Consider the following 11,163-nt stretch of genomic DNA (forward strand, 5'->3'; position numbering starts at 1 on the left):
TTATGTTACTTCGCCACCGCCCAAAAATGAAAGTACCACCCCACCGATTTCAGCGTCGAACGCGCTTTTCTCCTCGCTTTGAGCGCTTTTGTTTCGCGTTTTTCCGTCTTTCTTTTTTTGTTTTTTGGTGGGCCCCAAACTTTTTCATTTCGCTTTTTTATCTGCTTTGCTTGCGCGCAATTAAGCCAGCGAAATGTTTTTGGCCACGTCAAGGCGACGACGCTGACATCGAGGACCCCGGAGAGAATACCCTTTTTAATTTAAGCATATTTTCCCAGGAGTCATACGCATTATACAGTCAAGCCTGCCTAGCCGGAACCACTAAAGGCATTTCAATAATTTTAGTACGTCATTACCTCTAAATGCCACATTAAAAGAATACATGCGTTGAAACATTCCACAAAAATAAATGCAACTGTAGACTGCCTTTAAACAAAACTGTTAAATTCGTGTTTTCTATCTATAAAAATATACACGTAACTGCCATTAAATTCTCTAAGGTTGTTAAAGCTTCAAGCCAGTTAGTTGCCTCTTCATTTTTACGAGTCTAACCGTATCGCACTAAAGGAAGCCGTACTGTATGTTTGCAGCTGTCTTAAGCGCTTTGTCTGGCTTAATGAAAACAAATTAAATTTTGGCCAGCAGCAGCGGGCCTAATAAATATTTATTATGTGCTCAAAACTTGCCCGGCTCACACGCTCTTAAATAGGGCTTCCTGCTGATCTGGCACATCCTGGCCAAAAGAGCTGGTCCTGGCAGCAAGGACCTCCCACTGCGGTCAGCGGAACTAGACGAACAGTTAGTGTGAACTGGGGTCGAGTGCCGCTGGTATGTGACATGGCAGTCAGGTCAAGCCATAATTACGTCCAATTAAGAGTCTTTGAATTGGAAACAGTGCCACCATTTCCATTACCACTGCCACGGGCTTTGTGTTCCCATTGAATTTGCGGGTGCTTCTGCTTATGAAGTTGTCATCTATAATTAAAGTTTTCTTATTTATTACATTTCTCAATAACGTTCTGTTGTCAAGGCTCCCAAAATTGCTGGCGATTTCATTATTTGCCCGTCATTACGAAACGCGGTAGCCACCATATCTGATGTGAAATATGATGTACGGCTGGCAAAAAGCGAGAAAACACATTAAGGACGAGACAGCAAAATCCAACACACAGTTCCAGCCAGATGCAGATGGATTTGCAGTTGCAGTTGCATTGGCAGGTGACGAGTGCAACAGCAAAAGCGTTTCATTGATTGCCTCTTTTTGTTGCCACCGAATTTTCCTGTGTCCATTGTGCCTTTTCACGCTTTTCCCGCCCAAAGAAAGCACTGCGGGTGGAAAAGGAGGGGGAAAGTGTGAAATTCGATATGGCAAACACGCATTCAACTGCGAATCAGCCATGTTTTAACTCTTTATTGTGGTGTATATACCGGGAAAATTGTCTAACAATACTTCTCCTAACATCAACATTGCATGGATTTAAGTAAGGCAATTTACCTAATGTCGTACTCATACAAGACTAACAAAATTTGCCTAAAAAGTTAAGCTCCATTTTGGTGTTGGTATAAGCAGGACCGATTACTGCGCATTTTTCAGTGTAATGGTCGCCTGCGTGTGTTTTGTGTGTGCATGGGGGCGTGGCCACAGGAAGAAGCAAAAGCGAGGAAAACCGGCTGCGGGCAAACAATGAGAAATGGCCGGTCCACCTGGCTCGCTGTTCCACTGGCCACACAAAGTCGGTGTGTATGGTGTGTATGGTGAGCACTTCTGCTGGCCGAGCGAGCAGAACGTGTTTAATTTAATTCCCCGGGCAACTCGCTGCATGGACACTTGGGCAAATCGCATAAAATGCTAATAAAAATCAAATCAATTTCACAAGTGGTCGGGCAGAGGGGCGTGCAATGCAATAAATTGCATCAAAATCGTGTAACCAAATTGGTTGAATGGCCAGTAAGTGCATTAGTTTTGAGCGCATCTGTCAAATATCAAATTGATGTGCAGCAAACTGTGGCGAAAGCTATTCGGCTGCAAGACTGCGGAGCTGCAGTCTGCATAGCTGCATAGCAATGGCTGGCGGAAGCGGAAATGCATTTCCGAAAACCGGAAATGCACTGCATTCGAATTGCAAATGGCGTCCAGAAACCAAACCCAATGAATATGGAGTGGACCAGCAGAATGGCTTTGGCTGCCCGAGGTCCCGAAAAGTTGGTAATTCCAGCATGTGGACCAAGTTGCGGTCCAATAAATATTTCAGAAACACAACTTTCCGGCGCTTCGGACTTCATTAAAGATGGGAGAACTAAATTTAAATTGCTGCCCGGTCTGGCCAGCTCCTTGCCTGCTCTTTGTCCATTTGCATATTAATTAAACCCTACACCCGAAAGGTCAAAATACCAAAATGCCAGGCCAAAAAACCATAAGCTGACCACACACAAACACACCATACACACACACACACACACCACACCACACCACACACACAAACACCCAGCTGCTTCATTAGATTGGCGAGGCATATTTTTGGGGCGCAACGCCCACAAAAGTACAACAACTGAGCCCAGTTTAAGCTCATAAAAATTTAATTTCGCCTTAACAATGGGCGTATGGGCCAACAATTTGCCGTCAGCCGAAATATATCCTACTCACCCCGCCGGCACAATGTGTCACTTAAATATCAATTTAATTTCCATAATAAAGCCAGCGCCTCCAGGACAGTTTCCCCCCGGGGGATTTTCCCTATGATTGACAGTTTGTTTAGCCCGGCAGGATGTGGAGGTGGAACACCCGAAAAGTAGTTGACAGAACATTGATTGAAATAAGTAGATCAAATATGTATTAATAGAATGTACGGAATTTCAGTAGCGAAACAATCGTGCAGCTATGGTTAATTGTATTTACCCTGTTCTCATCGCCCGAAGGAAATAGTAGAAATGGGAGAAGGACCTTAGCCATTTCTGAGTGGAGTTTGTTTAGTTCTGATTAAGGAAATTTGGCTGATTGCAATGCAAATACGTATTAACTTTATCTCAGTTTACTCGAGTACGCCCAGTGGGCGGAAATCACTTATATAACATCAATATTAGCATGCCAAAGGTATATAAATAACTGAATTTGATGGTAAATTCACAAAGCTAATGAGTCAGCCGGGAAAACAGTTTAAAATACAAATTTAAAAACGTTATGGACTGAAATGCTTTTATTGAACTTACAATTACAATGACTCAAACAAAATAGTTCACATAAAATAGAATATGTGTGAATTTAAACCTAGGGATCACATTTTTCTTCAGTGAACTGAATCCAGTGTCCCATTGCACAAAAATGTATACACAAGTATGTATTGTATCAACATAAAGGCAGTGCAAATGAAACAATAAAGCAAACTTAAAAGTCCATTAAAAATGCTTAAGCGACTTTATAAAGTCGGCAGACCGCGTCAACTTGGTGACATTTGGGGGGAAATGGAAAGTGGATGTGGATGTGGGTGACTGGACTGCATAAAACTAAGCCAACCCAACTGAGCTGAACTGAGCTGAACCCACAGACACATGGAGTACACTTGATGAACTGCTGATACACACAGAAAACGAACGCAGAAAAAAGTATATCTTACAAGTTCTAAAACATACTCAAAAATAATCCATCGATGTATAGTTTGTATAGCCACGGAAAGCATTGAAGTGAAAAATCTCGAATTTACTTGTGATCACACTTTTTTCTCTGTGTTCTGTGGTCGCCGACAATAAATAGAAATCTCAATTTACGATGCGTTAGCTGAGCTGCCGTTCTGTATTTTTCCGAGAGGGCTTGGTGGTTACTAATGCCACCAGGACCACGTTGTTCCTGCTGACTGGTGGGTGGTGGGCGGTGGTTGAAAACGGGCGCAGTGTCCTTGCTGCGGGCCAGAACCCACTTGCCTCTATAATGGCATTTGTGATGGCTGCGGTTATAGTCGCCGTCGCCGTTGACGATGATGTTGATTGGCGATTCGCCGGCGCATGCATGGATATGTCTCCATTCCATCTCCAGCTCCAGCTCCATCTTCCTAATCCTGCGGCGATGTACCAATGTCCTCTGGAAAGTGCACAACGGGTGCTTATATGTTGACATTAAAAACTTTGCTCTAGTGGTGCGAAACCGAAGCCAAAACTTAACCGACGCAGAGTTCAATTATGCCATAAAAGTTCTGGTCTCTCGCCAAAGTTTTTCACTCCGCTAATACGTGACATAATTTGTGGTAATACGATTGGATGGGTCAGCGTTGAGTGGTGGCAGACAGTTCTCTGGGGTTCGAATGACATCCAGACAGATACAATGTTTGCAACTTGTCTACAACGACGAAGAAGAGCGAAGAGCGCCTCAATTAGCGCCCACTTCCGTTTCGAGCAGTCGAGCGAGTCCGAAGGGGAAATTGCTGGCTTTTCTTCGGCGAAAATTAGCGGAAAAACTCAACCGCAAATGCGCTTTCCAGCGCAGTAAGCCGGCTTTCTTCTGGTCAAGACAATTCCGGCCAGCTGCTCAAGGACTTTCGCTGCAGCGAAAAGCGGCAACCTCAGCTAATTGGTCCTTGAATGCAAAGTGGTAGTGGCTCAATTGGATTGTGGTCGGGATAAGCACAAAAGGACCAGTTCTTTATGCCTTACTTGCCTAGCTTTTTAAATTGCAATTGTCAGACCCAACAAAGAGGTAAGGTTTTTATGAAGTTAATGCCAGGATGGAATTAATTTGAATTATGCTAATTTAAGCTTGTGTTTTTTTGGCCTGCCGAATTAAACTTTAATTTTCCGCTGCTTGCATAAATCGTAAATTCCCTGATATAAACTTATTTATACATTGTTGAGTTGAGCTCTAACGTGTTTAATTTGATTTTGCAGAGTTTTTTCCATTACGACAGCATGTAGATATAAATGGTTTGGAAATCAACAGAAACTCGAAATAACTCGAAATATTTAAATAATTAAATTAGTTGAATGTATAAATTAATGCACACATTTAATACAAAATGGCAGCAAAGAAATAATTATTCCATTATGGCACTGATAAATAATGATGAGTTTTTTTTTCTGCTTTTGAAGTTAGGTTTTGTGGCTACGGGGCTTAACATTTGATGGGGCTCCTATAGAATTTGATGTGCTTCAAATGTGCAACAATTTCGCTGTCGCCCAAAACCATTTCCCTCTGAAAGTGACAGCGCATAACTTTCCGCAAATTGCTGCATCATTTCAGCTTCTTTGGGTAAACTATTTCAGCTCGGGCCTCGCATAAATATGAATTCACAAATTTACATGCCACTAAAAAAGCAACAAACTTTTACTCTCTGTTTTTTTAGCTGCAACTATGCGGCGCGCAAGGACATTTTTCGCAGGAGCGGCGGAAAACTGCGGAAAGCCCCTCAGAAAATAGGCGCAAAAGTCTGCGCAGAGATAAAGCTTTGTTGTTGCTCCCCTTGACAAACCCGCACTTTTGTTGCTGTGCCTCTTGTTCGGTGTTGTTGGTGTGGTTCTGGTGAAACGCATAAAAACTTTTTAATTAAATTCCCTTGCCAAGCCAGGAGCCACTTGTTGTGCTTGGGGGAGCACGGAGCACGGGGCGCGGTGCAAGGAGTTCACTTGGTGACAAGTTTGCATAAAGTAGTAAAAAAGCTATTTTTATACCGCTAAGGGGTTCGGTGCACTGCGAGAAAAGGGGCTCACTAATCGCTTAGCTTAGCGTTTCAGTAGCTTCGGCAAGAGCTACTTTTCGGCTTGGCTTCTGAAACTGTTACAGTTTAGTTCCATAGCTTAAAGTGCTAGACAAATATGCAGGTTGTGGTTAAGTTTTTTAAATAAAGACTTGTTATTGACAGTGTATCAAGCCAGGCTTAGGCAGTAGAAGTTCTCACTGAAGTGGCACATTCGGAAAAGTTTCAAATTCTTTTGACGAACAGCTGAGAAAACTGAAAATTGTGCACTTAGCCTGGTGAATTCCAATTTTCTGGCAATTAACATAATGAAAATTTGTTTTCTTTCTGGAAACTCCTGGCATGATAAATCGTTTTAAAATATTTTCTGCAATTTTCCACTTCAATCAGCAGTGGGCAAATGGCATTGCAACTTGCTGGCCATCGGAATCAATTTGGAAACGTTTAAATTGTATATTCCTTCCTTCCTGCATCTCCAGACTGTTTGCCAAGGACCTGGGGCTGTTCATTGGGGTATCCTTGGAGTCCGGATGCTCGGAGCAGTTGCAACAGGCAGCCGGGTCCTCCAACATCCTTTCCTTCTGCTGACGCATCCTTTGGCTCCGTCCTGCCGCAACAAGTGTCCGTTTGCCCCGGTTTTGGAAGGACTCCTTTGGGGTGGCAGCTGTTGCTCCCCGGCTGCTGTTTGCATTTTTATGGTACAGTGCCTCGGGCGAGTCAATGTTGCTTTTTGGGCCGCTCAATTAAGCGGGGCTTCTCGGAAAACGCCGTGGAAAAGCCCATTAGCAGGGCTGCAATTATTTTATTAAAAATACATAAGAACGTTCAATTTAAATTAAACTGCTGCCTTCAAAGGGTGGCATATTTAATTCCAGAAATGTGATGCTAATCTATACGTTCTTTCGAACTGAAGAGGTTGACTATCATCTTTGTTGTATTAATTTCTTGTATAAATAAATAATTTCTTGTATAAAATAAATAAGTAATTATTCCTTTTCTTAGATTGCCCCGCTTACTCAGAGATTTAGCGGTCAGCATGACAAGTGATTAGTGATTAAAGTTTGCGGACCACTGACAGCCGCTGAACTTTTCCGACAAATTGCTCGACCCAGCAGCGACATTTGCACCTGTCGTTCGTGCCCTTTGGAAATTTCCACCTCGCCATGCTTTCAAAGATATATACGTACATCACTGTCAGCGGATGTTTCTTGTATTTGGCTTTTTGTTTGCTTGCCGTCTCGGCTAAATTTAGAGTCTGCTCGGCAGAAAAGTTTGGACAAAGGCAGATGTGAAATAAACATGCTAGAATCGAAAATTCAATTTAAACGTCACGCCGCTCTGTCATCTAATCATAACTCAGGTGAGGGGAACTGGGAATGTGGGGAGCTTTAGGTGATATTGTATGCGGGAAACGTGTCTGTTGGCCTTCGGAAATCTGGCAAATGTCAGACAGATTGTCACAGATTGTGTGAGCTGAAGTATCTCATGAATGGATCGCAAGCGCAGCATTTTCCCCTCAATGAATGAGCCCGGAAACCGAAATGCAACGAGGTTGTCACTTGCCAATTTCCAGAATTTCCCAGTTTTCGACAGAAGCAAAACGCCAAAGAGAAGTAGCATTCATTGATTGCAAAGCCGTTGAATGGAAACCATTCTCCTGAATGGGCCAAATTGCAGGCCGCCTATTAGAGCCAAGAGATTTGGTCGGATTTCAGCCCGGCATCGAATTAAGTTGGCACCACTTTTTGTCGGCGCCTTTCTCTTCAATATATGCTGAAAAAAGAAACTTGGCTGGCATAAAAATGGATAGTCCTGAATGGAAATCAATTGGTCGGAGAAAGGACCAAAAAGTAACGTTTACTCACTAAGAGAAAAAGAGAAATTATTCGATTGCTAAAAACTTAATTTCCAGTACACTTTAAGTAAATAAGAGAACGAAATTGGCTTTGCTTCCTTTTTTTGCTTAAGTTAATAAATTTCGAGTCCAGCGATTTTCCATCAATTTTCAGCTGATCGAGTTACCAGCAGCGCTGTAAGCTCGATACTTGGATTTCAATCAAAGCAAAATATTTACATTTTTCACTTAGCCAGGCGGGCGAAATGAAATGAAATGCCAAACAAAGGACATAAAATGCGCCAGGCCAATAAAGTGCGGAAAAAGAAACCGAATAATTGTATAAAATAAGAAAACGAGCCACTAAAGAGGCTGAAGCGGCAGCCTTGAAGTTCCATCTCCTGCAAAGAATTAAACTAATATTTATCAAAGAGATGAGCGAGACGTGCTTCAAGCTAAACAAAAGACGGCAGCGAAAGCCGGCGCCATCCTGGGAGCAATGAGGAATGGTCCCCGGAAGGACGCGCGGGGAGCACAAGGAGCAGGATGAGCTGAAGGATCCCTCCGAGATGCTGCAGCGTCACGCAGACTAAAGCCAGTGACGCTGTCAAAAAGCGGAATGAATGGAACCCCTCTCGTCTGCTGTTACACGGCATAAAATTGGATATTCGGCGTGGTTTCACTTTGGAAACATAGTGGTTTCACTTTGGAGAGATAAAGTAGAAAAAACAGTAGATGGGTGTCTAAATGGGTGCAGTGGAAGTGTTGCAGCTAATAATAGTGACATGAATTATATCCCAAGTTTGCTCTCAGTTTTTAAGCCATCCCGTCGAAAGTTTCCGCGAAACTAGGCCGTGCAATTTTCTGTCTCCGCAGATTTTTCCAGATTGCTAAAGCCCTTTTTTTCCCAGTGAATGTGTGCCAGAGTGGCGCGAAAGTTGAGCCAACTTTATGCTAATTAGCAGCTGCTAACCAGCGTTAAAACTTTGCACTTAACTGGCGCTGGAGGATGGAGGAGCAGGCGTGGAACAGCCCGACATGTGTTCTAATGTCCTCCAACCTGGCGGGCCTGCAATTTACGGCGGCCAGATCCTTGGGCATTGTGTGGCTCCTTAAATTGGATAAGTGCCGCTTTTCGGACAGCTGGTCCCACAATGGACAGTGAGATATATGTTTTCAGGGTATCCGAGTATATACTCGGCTCAGCACTTTCCGCAGTCTCATGGAGCACTGTGCTGGCCCCCAATACTTTCAAAAATATCCATTTATAAGCATACATTTCGGTTGGTACGGCAGTCGGCTTGGGTAATTGCATTGAAATGGGAAAATAAAACGGCAATAAATATGCCCATTGTGTGCCAGTGCGACTTCAGAGCCAACAATGCGCACCATAAATTAACTAAATTGAAAACCATTTTGGTGCAGCGCTCTCAGAAGCCCTGCACCTCCCAAAAACCCCCGACCTTCATCGCCGGCAACACTTTTATATTCATTACATTTCACAGCGAGCTCGAGTCTATTGTGCCCTGCGTTTGAAGGGGGAACTTAGCTTTATTAAAGAGTTGGTAAATGATAGCTAAGCTATATTATTCACCGCTTAATTAAATATATCACAAGTGCGGTGAAAGACGGTCTAGCTGACTGGTTTTTATAGCAGTCAATTTTGAAATATATGAAAATATTGAGGTATCTACACGTATTACCATAATTCAATTTTCAGCTTGAGAAATGTAGTCCTTCTTGATCCTTTGACACTCTTCTGCTTCACAGAAAGAAAACATATTTCTTGTAATACCTCTCCAAAATATACGAAAAAGGCAGCTGGGAATGTAATCTGCTCGTTGCAATTCCAAGTAAGAGCATTACAAAGCCAGCTCAGAATTTTGAGCAATATTTTCGCAGCTTTTTTCCTCCTTGATGCGCTTTCCGCTCAGTGCGCACATAAATATGCAATAGAAACTTTTCTCACGTTTTTGATTGCATTTTTTGTGCAGCATCATAAATATTTAATGTTTACTTTCGCCAGCAGCCGGAAGTTTCGGAACTGAGCTTCATTTTTTATCCCCCTTCCCGCTTTCAAGATCAGCCCTATCATCATTTCTATCCCTGCAGAGTAGCCCAGCATCCTTTATGGCTTTCCGTGTGGCCGGCGGTAAGTAAATACAATGTGTTGAGTGCCACGGATTTCCCCTAATGTCCTTATTAAAAGGGGACTTGATAAGCACGGGAAATGCGACTTCTTGGCAGTGTTCCTAAATGTGGCCAAAAACCACACGATGCTCTTCATTAACTTAATTAAAAATCTTGGCAGAAGCTGGGCAAATAGGGCATACGAGTGCATAAAGAACGGCAAGTGTAAGTGCAAGAACCGCAAAGCGAGTCATTTCCAGCTGAGTGCAAATAGTGCGCTTTCCCACATGAACACGGAGAAAAAAGAGTCTGGTTCACTTCGTTAACCACTTTTAACCAGGTACATATGATAACCTGTATAATGCTTCAATCGCATGAATTGGGCATAAATTGGGCATTTTCAACACAGAAAAAACTGTATAAAATGCATCAAAATATCCTTTTTTTTCCTTGTGTACCCCCATCAGTACACACACTTTCATAACGCAGCACACGAAGCGTAAACTCAATTAAAAACTGTCGAGCTGTTGCCGCCATGCCGCATTTCTCCTGATGACGAAAGTTGATTATCTTTATCCAGTGTCAGAAAAACACACACATGTTGCCTTCGCTTTTCCTCGCTTTTCCTTGCTAACCGGGGTTTCCTAGGCTTTTCCTAGATCCGCTGTGTTTTTTCCATTCGCACTTAACGGCGCATGCAAATGCATTGTGGGACTCTTTTTTGTGGGCCACTGGAATTTCTCGTATTATGGCCTGTAATTTGTATTTTCTTGTTACTTTGCTACCTTGGGTGCCGCCGTAGCTAATTGGATTCCAAATGCAACTGCATTCATAAATTAGCCATCTAACTGATTTAGCTTGCACAATGTTGGGGCCACAACGCTCCGCACAGGATGTAAGCGAATTCCCTTGCTGAACAGTCAGATCTCATAAATGTCATTCGGGAATCGTGCTTGTCTGGGAGTTGTGGGCAAATAAATTTGTCATTCAACTATGCCACCACAAAGTTGCACTCAGAAAAATGGGATGCAGTTTCTGCTGTAATTTAGTCTTAGTCTTGCAACTAAAAGAACAGAAAAGATAATCGAACACTTAAATGTTTTATTTTGTAATTTTTGTCTCTAAATTAATTTTACTTTAAATAATTTCCTAATTATTTCTCCTTAAAGTGCCAACTTTTGATATCTTCTCCTATGTGCGAGTTCATCTAAATGCAGACCAAAGCAAACAAAGTCACTGCGAATGGAGTGATTGGGGCTCCCAGTGGCTGCATGTTTGGAATTTTTATCGGGTGTGCCCTACGCCACCCTCCTGAAACAACACCCCTCCCTTTAACCCCCGCTCGCCTGCGATATCTGCTCCACTCTGCTGCACTCTGTTGCAAATGCAATGCCTACAATGTCTCGAATGCGACTAAGCATGACGTTGATGAAGCGCATGCAACAGCTCAACTTAGTTGAAGGTTCATGGAATGGCAGGTTGATGTTGCCGTTGCTGTTGCTGCTGTTGCTGTTGCTACTG

Source organism: Drosophila erecta, unplaced genomic scaffold, assembly GCF_003286155.1.
Source record: "Drosophila erecta strain 14021-0224.00,06,07 unplaced genomic scaffold, DereRS2 tig00000000-arrow-pilon, whole genome shotgun sequence".
NCBI lineage: Eukaryota > Metazoa > Arthropoda > Insecta > Diptera > Drosophilidae > Drosophila > Drosophila erecta.